The following is a 17264-nucleotide window of genomic DNA, read 5'->3' on the forward strand; positions in this document are numbered from 1 at the left end:
TTTACAAACTTGTAGTAAGGTGCTGCAAGCAGTGTATCAATAGTTGTCCAAAATCTGCCGATATACATCTAGAAGCAATGGAAAACTAAACCATAAGAAACCCAAAAAGCTATATTCTTTACTAAAACATTAAAAAATATAAAAAAAATTGTGTTTGATAGACAAGGGGCTGCATTTTGTGGCACTAAACATCTGACGTGCAGAGAACAAGACTCAAAATCACTACACAGTTCAGTAAATAAGGACATTTGGACAAACTAGGAAGATGTGAAGCTAAAGCCGCATACACACGGGCGGACTGTCTGGCCAACTAAGTCCGTCAGACAATCCGACGGACAGTCCGTCCTACTTTTGAATGAACGGACTTGACCACACTCGATGAACAGACAGTCCGTTGAAAGCTTGCGCGATGACGTGTACAGCACGTACGACGGGACTAGAAATACGACGTCCAATACACTGCAATGCAACCTTCGGCCGTGTAAATCCTTTCTGAGCATGCGCCATACTTAGTCCGTCCAACTTGCCTACTCACGAGCGGACTGTCCGCTGAAACCAAAGTTAGACGGACAATATTACGGAAATTCCGAAAGACTTAGTCCTCCAGACTGTCCGCTGAAAAAGTCCGCTGAAGCCCACACACGAGCGGACTGTCCGTTGAAATGTGTTTCAGCGGACTAAGTTGGACAGACAGTCTGCCCCTGTGTACGCGGCTTAACACTAAAGTAGATGGATAAGAATCTATGGCTCTAGAAATGTTATATATGTTAGTATCTGATCTAGGAACAAATTAAAGTCCATTCATACCAGAGAGCCACACTGAACACACAACTGCTGGTGTGCGCTGTGAGACTCAGGGCCGATGCGTAGATTCCACTCTCTTCCCCAAATATTTTCAGCTTTCCTCCTTGGAAGGCAGACATGTTTCAAACCTAAAATGTTATTTCTTTAATTTCCCCATTTCATTCATGTACACTAATTTGTTCTTAATAACATAGCTTATCTGTACTGATTCCTACTAATCTGTCATGAATACATTGGGGCATGCCACATCATGCTTGTTATAAAGGCATTCCGAGATTACTGTTGTCTCATTAATACACTACGGATAATAATCTCAGAATAGAGAAACACCCTGTCTGGTTTCCTATAATAATGAATAGTTTATGCTTACTTTTTTGCTGTGCAAATTTTTTTTTATATATCTGGAGAGGGTCACCAAAATTTTTTCTTTTCAGTTTATATGCAGAACATTTTTGCTAGCTCTAGTTTAATAATTATTCAGTCCTTGCAGGTGTGCTGCTTCCAGATGGCTGTATCTTAAAGCAGAGGTCCGCCAATTATTATTATTTTTTTAAGTCAGCAGCTACAAATACTGTAGCTGCTGACTTTTAAAATAAGGACACTTACCTGTCCAGGGAGCCCGCGATGTCAGCAGCCGAAGCCGACCCATCCCTGGGTCCTCAGATGCTGCCGCCGCCATCTTTGGTAAGGGGATCAGAAAGTGAAGCCTTGTGGCTTCACTTTCTGGTTCCCTACTGCGCATGCACGAGTCGCGATGTGCAATTTGAATGGTCCCTGCTGTCTCTGGGACCCGTGTGTCTCCCTGCAGACAGCAGGGGGTCTATGCCCAGAAGTGGGTGCAAATACCTGTATTATACAGGTATCTGCACCTCCCTGCCCCCTGAAAGGTGCCAAATGTGAAACCGGAGGGGGGGAGGGTTCTGAAAAGCGGAAGTTCCATTTTTGTGTGGACCTCCGCTTTAAGTGTATGGTTATATTTAGGTGGAAATATGAGTATTGTGCATCTCATTCATCTGCACCTACAAATGTATTATGTTCTGTTGTAAGGTTTCTGTGTGTAGCAATATCCCAGGACTCCTTTAGTCTAATGATAAACTCCAGGGCCAAGAGTTGCTGACATCCTTCTGTATAGAGTGGGTTGTAAGGCATAGGTGGTGTAATGCAAGATAGATTCATGGGCACCAAACACTTCTTGAATGCAAAGAGATTTTATTTCTCTTGAACAGAACTTTGGGAGAGTTAGTTGCAATGTTTATGTAGCACTAACCCCCGAAGGAACTGCTGGTTTGATTGGGCTTACCGTTCCCTTCTTCACCTCGATTTGTGTCTAGGGGTTCCCGTGGTAGATAACCCAGAAACTTTAGAGACTGATGACAGATTCGCTTAAAGGGATTTTTATTTGCAAAAAACAGTTAACGAACAGTCTCTTAGCATAGGATCAGAGGGTTAGAAGGAAAAGGTTCAGGTACTCTTATGCCGTGTACAAATGTAGCAGACTATCCGGCGGACTTAGTCTGGCAGACTTTCTGCCGGACTGTCTGCCGGACTTTCCGAACGAGCTACCTGCCCACACACGGCACTTTTGCGGCGGACTAATACGGCGTACTAAGTCCGCCGGAATATCCGCCGTACTTTTGAAATGAACGGACTCGCCCACACACGCGGAGGAAAGTCCGCTCATTTTGAGCGTGTCTCCAGGCGTGGGGGTCCCCCCTAGGTCCATATCAGACCCGTTATCCGAGCACGCTACCCGGCTGGCCAGGAAAGGGGGTGGGGACGAGCGCCCCCCTGAGCTGTACCAGGCCGCGTGCCTTCAACATGGGGGTGCCTTGGGGAAGGGGGGGCCGCGCGGCCCCCCACCCCAAAGCACCTTGTCCCCATTTTGATGAGGACAAGGGCCTCTTCCCAACGACCCTGGCCGTTGGTTGTCGGGGTCTGCGGGCGGGGGGCTTATTGGAATCCGGAAGCCCCTTTAATATGGGGGCCCCTGGATCCCGGCCCCCCACCCTATGTGAATGAGTATGGGGTACAATGTACCCCTACCCATTCACCTGTGAAAAAAATGTAAAAAAAAACACAACACACAAGGGTTAAAATTGTTTATTGCACAGTTCCGGGTCTTTTCGCCGGACTCTTCCTCTATTTTCTGCTAGCTCTTCTACTAGCGGAGGAGCCCGGCTTTCTTCTTCGCCGCCCTCTTCTTCTGACTTCGGGGGTCTTGTCCCCATCTTTGGTTCTTCTTGCCGGGCCACCGCGCCTTCTTCTAGCTCTTTTACAGGCGGTGGCCCGGTCTTCTGTCGCCGCTGCCGCTGTCTTCTGTTCTTCTCTTCTTCTCTCATGGAGATGTTGCCTCGTCGCTGTCTCTGCTCACAATGACAGGGACACGACTTATATAGGGACATCCCAGATGATGTCCCCGCCCATTATGATGTCACAGTCTCAGAGGATGCTGGGACTTTGACATCATAATGGGTGGGGACATCATCCGGTGATGTCCCTATATAAGTCGCCACACGCCGCGTCCCTGCCATTGTGACCGGAGACAGTGACGAGGCAACATCTCCAGAAGAGAAGAAGAGAAGAACAGAAGACGGCGACAGCGGCGACAGAAGACCGGGCCACAGACGTTGTTGTAGAACATGTAGGAAACTAGAACTTGTAGAACACTCGTGTAATACCTGGATCTTTCAGCTGGTTTGGCGATACCCACGAGATTGGATTCACTTAGATCCCTCAGCCTCACCAGGTTCTTGCTAAGAATCCAACCCATACATGGCCTTCTTCTGAAGATTCCTCCCCTGGATAGCTACAAAGTTGCTGGGCCTCTCCACAACCGGAGACGGCACCGGACCACCTTGGAATCCTTTCTTTAGTTTCCTTGCCTCTGGCTAGCCAGCCCTGAGACATAAAGTCAGATGGATCAGCACCTCAGGTCATAGCCTTCCTGGGGGCTGGTCAGGAGGACCAGGACAATGGGGTCAGAACATACTTCTGGACTAGAACCCCAAACCACGTGACATCCGCATCTTAAGTACACTCTCCCAGAAAGCACAGCAAGAGTGACACTCTCACTGGGCGGGCTCCGAGAGAAAGTAACCTTAAAGCACCCAACCAGACTGTGGTTCCATGCCTGGCAGAAGAGACAGTGCCCCGGTGGCCAGGCTGAACACCCTATAGTCCAGTCAGACTGATGCTGAGGTCTAAATTTAGAATAATTATACCCAACCCAAACTGCAGTTCCGGTGTAACCTTAAATTTCAAAAACATAGCACGTGCTCTTCAGGAGCCGGCGCTACATTTATTAGCAGACTCCGAGACTTATATATGTAGACAGCCATGTAGGGAAAGGCATCCAGTAAGACACCAAATTGCATGTGTAGAAATGCTGTCTCCTATGGCAACAGTCTTAGAACAGTTCCCAACACAAGTAGTAATGAACGCCTTCACTTTTATACAGTCATTTCTTGTAAGTTCTCAACACACTGAGCTCCCAGTCTCTCTCACTAGACTTTCTGATTCACTGCCCCCGAATCCCTTGAGCTCTTCCAATCTTCACTTTAGTATCTCCCTCAAGCGTCACCCCTGCTTCTCTGCTGAGTCCCACTCCATATACTTCTCAAACTTCGCCCCACTGGCCTGCTCGGTTCCTGGCTTGACACACAAGGCTGCTCTGCAAGCGTCACCTCCAGTGGCTGGATCCCTGGCTTGACACCTTCTGAAGTTTCCCAATTTTTCACCGTCCTCGGTTGGTGAGAATACTGCTCCGGTACTTGCTTCAGATATTCACTGTGGTCCTTGGTAATAAGGTGGTGGGACTCTTAGTGGCGACAGCTTCCCCTCTACCTCCGACCATGACAGGTTCTCCGGCCGGCAGAGCCAACACTTCTGGTTGGACTGCAAGCCGCAATCCCAACCCTATGCTGCTCTCTTGCTTTTAGATAGGCCCTCAGACAGCCTAGCAGTCAGATGTGCCCAGAATAGGCCCAAACTCTGGCCTAGCAGTACAACACATGTCCACCCAGACAACTATCCAGGGGGCACAGAACACTGATGACCTGACTCCACCCAAATATATAGGTTCCCCAAGCAGACCAAGGGATTTAAGAAGACCCCTGCCCATTGGCTGAGAAACCCCATATATACCCCATATACTCCTAATCTGCTTTGTCCTTGTCTTATCTAATGTCACCAGGTACCGGCCACTCAAAAGAGAGAAATGCAGCAATTCCAGACTTAGGGTGAACTCAATTGATCCCTAACAATGAGCCAAGGTAACTAAACCTGGCGGGTAAATTTAGGAGCAACCCTGCCTAAATATCAGGGTGCTACATGTGATTGGTGTCTAAAGACATTCACGGCACAGAACAAGCTGCTGCACCATTAAGCTGGTCATAGATGGATCCGAATTCTATTGGTTCAGCAGGGACCAGCAGAATTTTAATCCATCTATTGCTGTTCTTGATCATCACAAGTTGATTCAAACAGGACTGTTCCAAAACTTTCATTCGATCAGCGGCTGCAGCCAATCGACTGCATCACTGATCAAAATACACTGAGAAGCCCCCTGTCACAATACAATAGCACAATGAAGAGGTTTTCCCTTATCCACCTCGCTTGTGTGAATGGGGGAATCCATTCATTTTTTTTCAATTAGTTCTCTAAACACAACAGGAAATTATAGGAAATCTCCCCAAATTGTGCCTTCTTAGCCCCTGTACACACGGTCGGACATTCTGACAACCAAATCCGTCGGATTTTGCCCGTCGGATTTTGTCCATCGGATCTTGTCCGAAACTATTGCATACACACGGTCGGACTAAGTTGTCGAAAAATCCAATCATTCAGAACGTGATGACGTAATTTCGTTATGATGGGACTACGGTCAGGCTAGTAGCCAATAGCTTTGGTGTAGGAATTTGATCTGAGCATGCGTGGCACTTGGTCCGATCAAAATTCTCTACACATGATCGGAGTATGTCCGATCGAACCAGTTGGTCAGAAAATATTTCCAACAAGTTGGAAAATTGGGTCCGACGGATATTCAGACGGAATCAGTCCGATGCATACCACACACAGTCGGATTATCCGACAACATGGTCCGATAGGACACATTCCGATGGATTCTCCGACCGTGTGTACAAGGGCTTAGACAGTAGTCACTTCACCGAAACACCTTACTCTAATGAATGATTTCCCCTCTCTTTCTGTCTGGTGGTCAAAAGGACAAATACCAAGGCTTATTTCTACAACAGGGACACAGACCACACAAAAAATGTGATAGAGGGTCCAACTCTTCACGGCTCTTTTTAAAACTAAAAGAAAAACGTTTAGAGTTAACAAACACAAGTTTACGTTATCCCTTTCAATAAACCTCTCTTATTTTCTCCCTTTTGGTCTGCGAAATATATTATTGAAATGATTTGTTATATCTGTTTGATAATTTCAAAATGTACCTGTTAATTTTGCCAGAAATCTTGTGAGTTGATTTCTCGTGCTCTCTGCTTGTGCACAAGCAAGGGCTATGGAATTAGGAGGAGGAGACGAACAGAGGGCATTGTAATCCAATTCAATTGTACTTCAGAAATGAAGTAGTCAAGGCTGATAACACATATTTAGGAATTCAGAGCTTTGTTGTGATTTCAAAAAGAAAGGTAGAAGCATACTATATTTCTGGCACACAGTTATTTCTAAGTATTTCAATGCGTTTAAAGGAATAAAACATGAGGGAATGTGCATGTATTGCAGGGATTTACTAACCATGTTTGCTTTAAGCCTCATTTTGTTTGGCTGGCTTGTTTTCTTTTAACAGGTTGCAGTTTTGCACTGTGTGCTTATTGTCCCTAAACATAAAAACGCTTTTACTCCTGACCGAACGCACAGCCAAAAAGCAACTATGCCAGGACAGGTCCTTCTTATGCCACGTACACACGAGCGGACTTGGATGGAACATGCTTCAAATTTTTCCGACGGAACTCCGCCGGACCTGGTCCCTTTGAAAAATTTGCTCGTGTGTATGCTATTCCGACGGACTAAAACCGACGCTAGGGAAGCTATTGGCTACTGGCTATGAACTTCCTTATTCGAGTCCAGTCGTACGTCATCACATTCGAATCTGTCGGAGTTTGGTGTGATTGTGTGTGGCCAAGTCCGCTCAGTCGAAAAGTCCGTCAGAACTCTGTCGGAACTCCGGCAGAACTCCGGCAGGACTCCTTCGGAAGTCTGTCGGACATAAGTCCTCTCGTGTGTACGGGGCTTTAGAATTTGGACATAAGAGTGGTCACCTTTTCTCCTTCTTCGTGAAACCACTCAATACTCTGATCTCGGTAATTAAACTTAAAAAAACAAATGGAGAGGTGGTAGGGGAAGCTCAGGAGATTCTAAACACATTTCTGAATTTCTACGAAACCCTGTAGCAGATTCAGACTCAAAATACTGACCAGGAACTAGCACTCTATATGCAGGACTTAACCCTCCCTTCCCTAGCTCTGGAAGATAGGGACATTTTGGAACTACCAATATTGATCGAAGAAATAACCAGCGCAATCTCTTCCTTCAAACCTGGTACTGTAAATCACCTGGCCTAGATGGACTCCCAGCGGAGTGGTACCAACTACAGTACATAAAGAGAAACTAGCCCCAACTCTCCAAAAAGTCTTTATAGCAGCAGGGAAAGAGGGCATATTACCAGACTCAATGAGGGAGGCCTTAATTGTAGTAATCCTCAAACCAGGGGTTGGATCCGCAGGAATGTGAGTCATATAGACTGATCTCTCTAATTAACTCAGACGTCAAAATACTGGCCAAAATCTTCTCCGGTAGGTTGAAGTCGGTGATCCTTAAATTAATTAATTCAGATCAGACAGGATTCATATCTGGTAGATCTACCCATATGAATTTACACAGGCTATATGTCAACCTGCAGATTCCACATGTGAATAAGGGCAAGCGGGTAATTGCAACACCAAAAAGCCGTTCGATTGCGTGGAATGGAATTATCTATTTACTCTCTTACGCAAAATGGGTTTTGGACCAAAATTCACCTCCTAGGTTAGATTACTATATAAAAACCCTCGAGTAAGCATTAGAGTGAATGGACTTATTTCTGACTCCTTTCATATTCATAGGGGAATGAGACAGGGGTGCCCCCTGTCTCCTCTGCTATTTGCTCTGGCCATTGAGTCACTGGCAGCTAAGCTCAGAATTAATGACACTCTACAGGGATTTCTGGTTGGGGACATGGAGGAACGTGTATTGTTATACGTGGGCGACATGCTCCTATACTTAAAAGACTCTGATGTGTCCTTAACCACAGCAGTCTCCCTGATTTGAGAATTCAAAGATTTCTCTGGCTTCCGAATCAATTGGATCAAGTTTGTCCTTTTTCCTTTAGACCCCCTGTCAGACCTAACCCTCCTAGCTCAATGCCCCCTGGCCATTGTAGAAAAGTTCAAATACCTAGGAATAACAATCCAACTACCAGTGGACACATTCACTGTAGTTAATCTATGACCCATAATAAGAGCTTTTAGTGATAGAATACAGAAATAGAAAGATCTCCCACTTACGCTTTACGGTAGAGCCAATTTATTCAAAATGATTTTTCTTCCAAAATTCCTATATGTGCTTTCCAATGCCCCTACGTACATCCAAAAGAAAATATTCAAACATATTAATTCCTTGCTGACATATTTCCTGTGGGGCAATGAGGCAGCTAGAGTCTCTTTGGTGGTATTACAACTGCCAATCCAAAGAGGGGGGATGGCAATACCTGACCTATGCCTATACTACTTAGCATCCCAATTGGTATTTATCCACTGGCGAATGTTCCCACAAATAAACAATGCAGCAGTCGTGGTGGAGGCAGCAACAGTAATCTCATATGAAACTTTATTAAACTTCTTTTTCAGAGGAAAGAGGAAAGACCCCCATGGCAGAGGGTAATGAGATACTCAAGTCTGCTGATATTGGGGATCTGTATAAAACATATAATGGACACCCCTCCTCACCACTCCCTTAATGCCCCCTTATGGTTTAATAATCAGCTTAAGGAATTTATCTGTTTAGAGGATGGTTTCAAATGGGCCAAATTTGGACTCACATACCTACATCAGCTATATGATAATGGGGAACTAAAATCCTTTGTACAGCTGAAAAGGGAACTAAATATCCCAGATACATGGGAATACCAGTTTACCAGACTGAAACATGCTGCTTATGCTCAGTTTCGAACTGGAATAGTATTGTTTTAAAACTCTAAACTAGAAAAATTGCTTGCTGGCCCAGACCATACCAAGAGAATATCCACATATTATAATGTGCTACTGGATAGGCTGGACTCTAGGGAAAAGAAACTCAGAGGAAAATGGGTGGCGATTATACCAGAAATCACAGAGGAGCAATGAGAGGGAGTTCTTGCCTCCTACTTATCTACGGTCATCTCTGCAAGAGACAAGCTGATACAACTTAGGTACTTACATCAAATGTATTATACCCCTTTACGGTTGTATAACATGGGGTGCAGGGATAACCCCACTTGCCACAAATGCTTGACAGAAGTGGGCTCTTTTATACACATGGTATGGGAGTGTGACAGGATAAGGCCCCTATGGTCTCAGGTAACCCAATTCATCGCTGATACATTGGATATACCAAACATATTTAGTTCACTTCTTGGACTGTTAGGGGTAATAGAAGATGAGGTTATGAGCAATAATATGAGAATACTACTAAGACTGTTGTTTTATTATGCAAGGAAGTTGATTGCACTTCATTGGATCAGAAGAGAGCAACTAACACTAAATGCTTGGAAGGGGTTAGTTAACCCTAATATTACCATGTATAAAATGACATATGAGTCCAGGGGATCAACCAAAAAATGTAATAAAGTGTGGGGGGAAATGGCTTAACTCTGAAAACACTCTACAAACGGATGTGTAACTACATAAGTTGTAATATATGACTGGATTGGAGAGGGAGCGATCTTCTAGGGAGCTAGATGACAGCACACAGCACAAAGGTTTGCGGGGCGACATTCCTGGGACTATGAAGTACTATATGCACAAAAATTGTCTTATCTATAGAAACATATTTTTTTTTCTTTTTGAATGTATTTCTGGTTCAAGTTGGTTTGGTTTTGACGTAAAAAAAAAAAAGACGGATGTACAAAAAAAAACATGACATGGAGGTGAAGAACAATCTTTATTGTATATGCAAATGTTATTGATTTGGATATATTTTGACCTGTATCTAACCTTGTTTATTGCACTATGATAATACTATGTATGAATATTTGGTGAATAAAAATCCTTAAAAAAACATAAAAAAGCTGTCATCCAGGTTCACGTTAAGCCTGGTACACACCATCAGTTTTTTTTCCGTTCAACCTGGCAGGTTGAATGAAAAAAAGCTGTCAGCTCCGGTTAGAGCCACTGTACTAACTATGCCAAGTTAGTATAGCGATCTCCCCTGCTAAGCTTTTGTGTTCTGACAGGGGGGCAGCCCCCCTGTGAGAACATTCCACAGCGCTCTCCGCCATTGGCCAGATGGTGCCAGAGAGCGCTGATCAGGAGTTGTTCAGCTGCTGGATTTCCAGCATGCTCGTCCTACATTAGCTGGGTTCTGTCGGACATGGTGACATACACACAGGCCAAATGTGGGCTGTTTTTTTTAACCGGTCATTGTGTCCAGACATTCGGCCTGTGTGTACGGGGTTTAAGCATAGATTCTATTGAGTTTCGCTTGTAGGTATGAAAGTGGAGAAATACTGTTTGATTATTTTGTATAAGTTCTTCAAACAGACAGATATTTGAATTCGTATTTTCAGAGATCATAGGATTGTTTACACACAGCGTGGATATAGTGAGTGGGCACAGTGCTCACACTTTTGTTTGAGAGCCTAAAGACATAATAGACCATTGGGCTGATACAGTCAGATTAAGAAGTGGACAACATGATCAGCTGGGATTTATTTTCCTAGTAGATCACTATAATAGTAAAACCTTGGTTTTAGAGTAACTTGGTTTGAAAGCGTTTTGCAAGATAAGCAAAATGTTTTGATACATTTTGACTTGATATACAAGCGATGTCTTGATATACAAGTAACGTTATGTCACAACTGAGTATAAAAGAGAAGAGAGGTGTAGCAATATGGTTTCATTTAATGAAGGTACAACATTTAGCAACTCACATGTTTGATGATTAAAACAGGCACATCTTAGTATGCAGGCATCCAGGGTAAAGCTGTGCACATAGACTGTCCTCCGCACTGCCATCAAAGTCATCCTTCCCATGCTGTGCTCCAAGAGCGATTCAAGCTTTGCTTGCAGGGTAGTCTTCCTGGTACCAATTGCAGACTGACAGCAGTGAGAGCCGGTGGTGCGGAGGATGTGGACAGCTTTACCCCGGATGCCTGCATACTTAGATGTGCCTGTTTTAATCATCAACCATGTGAGTTGCTAAATGTTGTACCTTCATTAAATTAAAACATATTGCTACACTTAGATGCGCCTCTCTTCTCTTTTATACTGTAGCTCCTGCCGGATCTTGCTACCAATTCTCTTGTGGAGGCTGCCATTTGTGAATGGACATTTTATGGTTACACAACCTTATCACATTGCTATAATCATTTTATATGGACTATAAACTGAAAAAGCTATGAATAAATGGTTGTGGATTGAATCATCTGAGTTTTTATTATTTCTTATGAGGAAATTTGCTTTGATATATGAGTGCTTTGGATTACAAGCATGTTTCCGGAACGAATTATGCTTGCAATCCAACGTTTTTTCCTGTACAGTTTGCTCTGGCCTACCAGATGCTCCATGCTCCATTGTTTCAACGTTTGCTCTAGTATGTTTGGTCTCTTTGTTAACACAACATGGTCTAATGTTATAAAAAGAATTGTAGCGTGTGCCCCATGGCCCCACGTCTTGCTCTGGCCTCCCCTGGAATGTACACAGGCTCTCCTGTGAGGGAGAGAGAGCCTGTCAACTCTTGCAGCGTATTCCTCCCCCCTCTCCTCACTAACTCTATGTTAATGCGTGGCGCATGCAAGGATGGCCGCCTGCTCTCTCCCCTACATCCTCATTGGCAGGAGGAGAGGATCTAATCAACACAGGGCTCTAGCAGTGCAAAGCAGATTGGGACATGTGGTCCCCAACCAAAGCAGCCCCATAGAATTGTATGGGGGGTGGAACTACAAAGCCCAGCATGCTTTGGGGAAAGAGAGCTGAGGATATATTGTCTGGCTGAGGAGCGAGGCAGACACCACGAGACAGGAGAAGAGACTGGACCCAGGGGAGAGGTGTTTCCTCTCAGGTCAGTCCACCACTTCTTTACAGGCCCCCACAGCTGGTCAGGGACATCCAGCCTGAGAGGGGATCCCTGGTGCACATCCAGGTGCACCTGCACCAACGATGTGAAGTCTTCCAGTGTGAGGTGACGTTCATTTGGGCCTTGACCGCAGGATTAGTAAGAGGGCACTTAACCATTTGCAGGAAACAAGGACACCGCATACAGACAGTGTTACTTTAATTTGCTCAAACTTGCTAGAACCTGGGTCACGTTTAATCCCTGTTGAGCAGTCACAGTTTCCTGCCTTGTGACACGGATACTGCCAGTATACTGAAATTGTACTCTACCAAGCAGGATACCTAAGTGCACCAACTAAAGAGGCTAGCTAAAGATTTAAGGCCTTCTTGTTCTTGGGACTGAAGTAACTGGTGCCATACAGGCACATATGCACATACCCAGGGCTTAGTATATGTAGTGTATGAGCGGGGTAGGTAGAACTTGGGAGTTACATTAATTAATCCTGTATTAGGTACAGTGTTTATATTTGAGCCTGTGGTGTCAGGGGACAGAAGAGGGAAGTCTGACATAAGAGAGGGTCATTCTTCTGCTCTCCTTCTGCCTGGACTCATAGAGCCAATCAGGGCCGTCTTTAATATTGATTGGACCTTGGGCCTGGACTCAAAGAGCCAATTTAGGTAAAGTGATAACCAATCCGGTATAAAGTTGCTATTTGGGATTTGCTGCTATTAAGTGCTTTCATTTGCTTTTGGGGTTATTCACAGTTGCGGAATCCCCTTAAAGCAGCCTGACTATAATATTGAGTTATATTGCTCTTGATTTCAGTTATTAATCTTCAGTTGATTTACTTGATATATATTGCTACTGTCTGTTACTATTCCAGTTTCTGTGTATTATTATAATGTGTGCATTTTTCATTGGTCCTTGCACTTACACCTTTGCCAGGTGTGCCAGCGGGGCTGAAACTGTTCTTGGGGTTGAGAGGCAGAAAACGGAACCAAACAAACTAAAGCAGCTCCTCCGGGGGTAGCACTACACATGGGGGCTCGTCCAGGATATATTGTTACTCTACAATCAATTCCTCGAAACAGAACCCCTACAAGTGCCAAGATGGACCCCGCTGTTGCGACCCAGTGTTGTGGTGAAGAATGCACTCACCCAGAGTCAAGCGTAGTGATTGAGCTTCCTGGGGAGGCCTGGACTGAAGAACAGATCGACCAGGCGGTGAAGACGTTGATCCCAGACCAGAAGGCGTGGTTGATTGATGTCAGACCAGATCAAGAGACCTCTTGCACCTATGTATTACTAGAATGGAAGCTAGGGATCCCTAAAAGTTTCCAAGGAGCCAGTGTACAGTTGGCTGACAAGACGGAGGCTCTTCTAATTCAGCCAAGCCCACCAGTCTAGTCTTCAGCAAGTTCTAGTCAAGATGAGGCCACAAAGGAAGAGGTTCCTTCCAAGACACCCTTTGCCATGATTGAAATTCTTTGCTGCTGTAGGAGACTTTGTGTCAAAATGCCAGAGTGATACTCCAGTGTAATCTGGAAGTGAGTATCAGAAGTTCAGGGCCTTTTCTGGAAGAAATCCAGTGCCTTCAGGAAAGGACAACTTTAAAGAGTGACTAGAGCAGGTCACACAAGCCCTGGACGAATGGGACATTCCTGAGACTCACATAAAGCAGGGAATTGCAGAGGGTTAAGAGGGCCTGCCTCGGAAGCCATCGGCAATCTGAAGCTGAACACTCCCCAATTCGGTCTGCACCAGAACATGCAAACAGAAAAAAATTCAGGGGAACCCCGTTAAAGTCTATGGGTCACTAGCATGAAAAATCAAAAGTGTTCATTTTAAAGGCTTAAATGCAAGTTATTGTCATAAAAAGTGTTTGGGGACCAGGGTCCTGCCCCAGGGGACATGTATCAATGCAAAAAAAAGTTTTAAAAACAGACGATTTTTCGGGAACTTTAATAATGCTTAAAGTGAAACAATAAAAATAAAATATTCCTTTAAATATCATGCCTAGGGGGTGTCTATAGTATGCCCACCGAGTGACACTTCTTCTTGTGACAGCTGCTATATAGCTAAGGCCGGGGGAGGCGGGGTAGGGTCACCCGTTTACGTCACCAAGTGACATAAACATAAGTTTAAGATGAAGAGTAAAGTATGGTCCAAACTAACGTTATCAGTTGTAGGGCGAGCAAATTTAATAAAAATGGTGTGGGCCCCACAGTTACTCTATGTCTTACGCAATTCACTGATCTGGATACCACTTAAATGGTTTAAAAAAATAGACTCCCTGTTTTGAACCTTGCTATTGAAGTTAAACTTAATGCATTACAACTTCCAAAGATAAGAGTGGCCTTGCTGTTCCAAAAGCTAAAATGTATTTTTTAGCAGCACAATTACAACAGGTTGCAGGATGGGAAGTAATAGATTGGACAAACCCTATTCAATCAATAATTTTTATTAGATCTTCATAATACCATTTGATAGCTCATAGAATCGGGTAGCCTGGTTCATGGGCAAGGCCCAACTCTTGGAATTGTTGATGGGCAAGGCCCAACTCTTGAACTTATACATAAGGTCTGGCAGGAAATTAAATGTATTATGCAATATAATTACATATCAGTAAACTCCCCCTTATGGGGTGATAAAAATTATAAGGAACTAGACAAAATAAAAGGATTTGGAGTATGAAGAGAAAAGGAGATAAAATATATTACACAGCTTTATACCGACAATTTCTTAAAAACATTTCAAGATTTACAGAAAACATACATACTGCCTTCTCATACTTTCTTTCAATATTTACAATTGCGCCATGCACTACAGAGTCAGTTTAAAGATAAAAAAGTCAAGATACAAAATATGGCACTTATGGATACCCTAGTAAAGAAACAGGTTAAGAAGGGTTTGATCTCCACTCTTTATGCTCATCTAACTGAGCAGACAAGAGAAACAAATAGCTGCTTAGCTAGAAAAGAATGGGAAAAAGATCTTGGAAAAATGAGATGTTCAAGAGTTTCTGCTGATTTAATGCATATGCTTTGTAATTGCCCTAAATTGTTTAGATATTGGCAGACTGTGATTAGGGAAGAGCTTTCTGTTCTGGTCAAACATGAGTTTGACTCGAACATTGGCTGTTCGCCCATTCGTCGAAAACCGAACATTATGGGCTGTTCCGGCTCTCTACCAGCATGTCGAAGGCAATGTCTTGGTCTCGTTGGACAGGGCGGTCAGCAGTAAGGTAAGGTATATTACTGCTGACTCATGGTCCAGCAGGCATGGACAGGGACGTTACCGTTCTTTCACGGCACACTGGGTAACTCTGCTGGCAGCTGGGAAGGATGAAGGACAAGGTTCAGTATTGTTGGAGCTTGTTCCACCACCACGCCTCCATAATGCTAGTGGTGATTCTGCCACAGCTCTCTCCTCCACCCCCTTCTCTTCTTCTTCCTCTATGGCCTCTTCCTCTGCAGATTTCTCCTCTGAACCAGCGGTGCTCCATAGGCATTCAAGGGGCAAAGCAAGCACTCAGGCAAAAAGATGCCATGCGGTGCTTGAGTTGGTCTGCTTAGGGGACAGGAGCCACACCAGGGCAAAGATTTTGTCAGCTCTGCAGGGGCAGGCTCAGAGGTGGTTGACACCACACCAGCTTCAGCCAGGAATGGTTGTATGTGACAATGGCACCAACCTCCTCTCCGCCCTCCACCAGGGACACTTGACCCATGTTCCCTGTTTGGCTCACATCTTGAATTTGGTGGTGCAGCGGTTCTTGAGCAGGTACCCTGGATTACAGAATCTCCTTAGACAGGCCAGGAAAGTCTTTGGTCATTTGTGCCGGTCCTATAATGCCAAAGCTCGGCTGGCTGACATTAAAAGAGAATGCAACCCGCCCAAGAACCGCCTCATTTGTGACATGCCCACCAGGTGGAACTCAACATATGCAATGCTACAGCGGCTGCACACACAGCAGAGGGCCATCAATGAGTACCTGTGTGAGTATGGCACCAGTACAGGGTCAGGGGAGCTTGGCTTTTTTTGGCCACACCAGTGGCTATTGATCAAGGATGCATGCACTGTCCCATCACCATTTGAGGAGGCCACGAGGATGGTGAGCAGTGACAGTGCAGGCATCAGTGATACTGTCCTTCTTTTCTTCCTGTTGGAGCACACATTTCGTGGAATAATGGACAGGGCACTTGAGACAAAAGAGCAGGAAGAAGAGGAGGACTTCCTTACCTCTCAAGGCCCCCTTTATCCAGATATTAGTATTCCTGCAGGCCCGCTGATCACACAGGAAGAAGAAGAGGAGGAGGAGGATTGTGTCAGCATGGAGGTGGAGGATAAAACTCAGCATCAGCAGCAGTCTTCAAGGGATCGTTTGTAGTCCCCAGAAACCCATGGAGTTGTACGTGGCTGGGAGGAGGTGGTTGATGATCATGTGATCCTTAGTGACCCAGAGGACTCATAAAAAATATATGTAAGTTTTTTTATTGAAAAAGATTAGAAACATGAGAAGAGAGACAATATACATCCATAACAAAGGATAAATTGATTATTTAAGCATATATATACAAGGCACTACCACTCTCGACATGTTTCACTCGATAGAGTTTCTTCAGGAGATTTGATGGTGTGGCTCTTTTTTATATACTGGAATAACAAAACAATGGAATGAGCATCTCATGAATGCATGTAAAATAAATGCACCATAACATGGATAAACATGTATATTGGCTTAGTGATTTCAGGGAACCAAGCAAAATTAGTAAACAAGAACCAGCAAATTAGTAAAATTAGTAAAATTAGTAAACAAGAACAAGCAAAATTAGTAAACAAGAACAAAGAAATATATATCAGGGCATAAGGGCATAGAATATATATATGCCCTTATAGACCAATGATCAAAAATAGAGAAACGGGTCTCACCAAAACTGCTTAAATTCCAAAGTTGGATGTAAAATAAAACAAGAAAATTGATCGATGTGTGTAGACAACCATTCATCCAGTGAGGCCATTTTGGATGCTTGCAGAGAGGAGCAGTACTAGTAGTATCTATGCAAGTAGGGTATTTAGATGGTAAAGAGTGGCTGGTAAACGGGGGTGAAAACAAAATTTTCCTGACTCCTAAATAACTACCTAGATGTGTA

This window comes from Lithobates pipiens, unplaced genomic scaffold (genome assembly GCF_037356315.1).
Source record: "Lithobates pipiens isolate NorthernLeopardFrog02 unplaced genomic scaffold, aLitPip1_a1.2 Scaffold_13, whole genome shotgun sequence".
Classification (NCBI taxonomy): domain Eukaryota; kingdom Metazoa; phylum Chordata; class Amphibia; order Anura; family Ranidae; genus Lithobates; species Lithobates pipiens.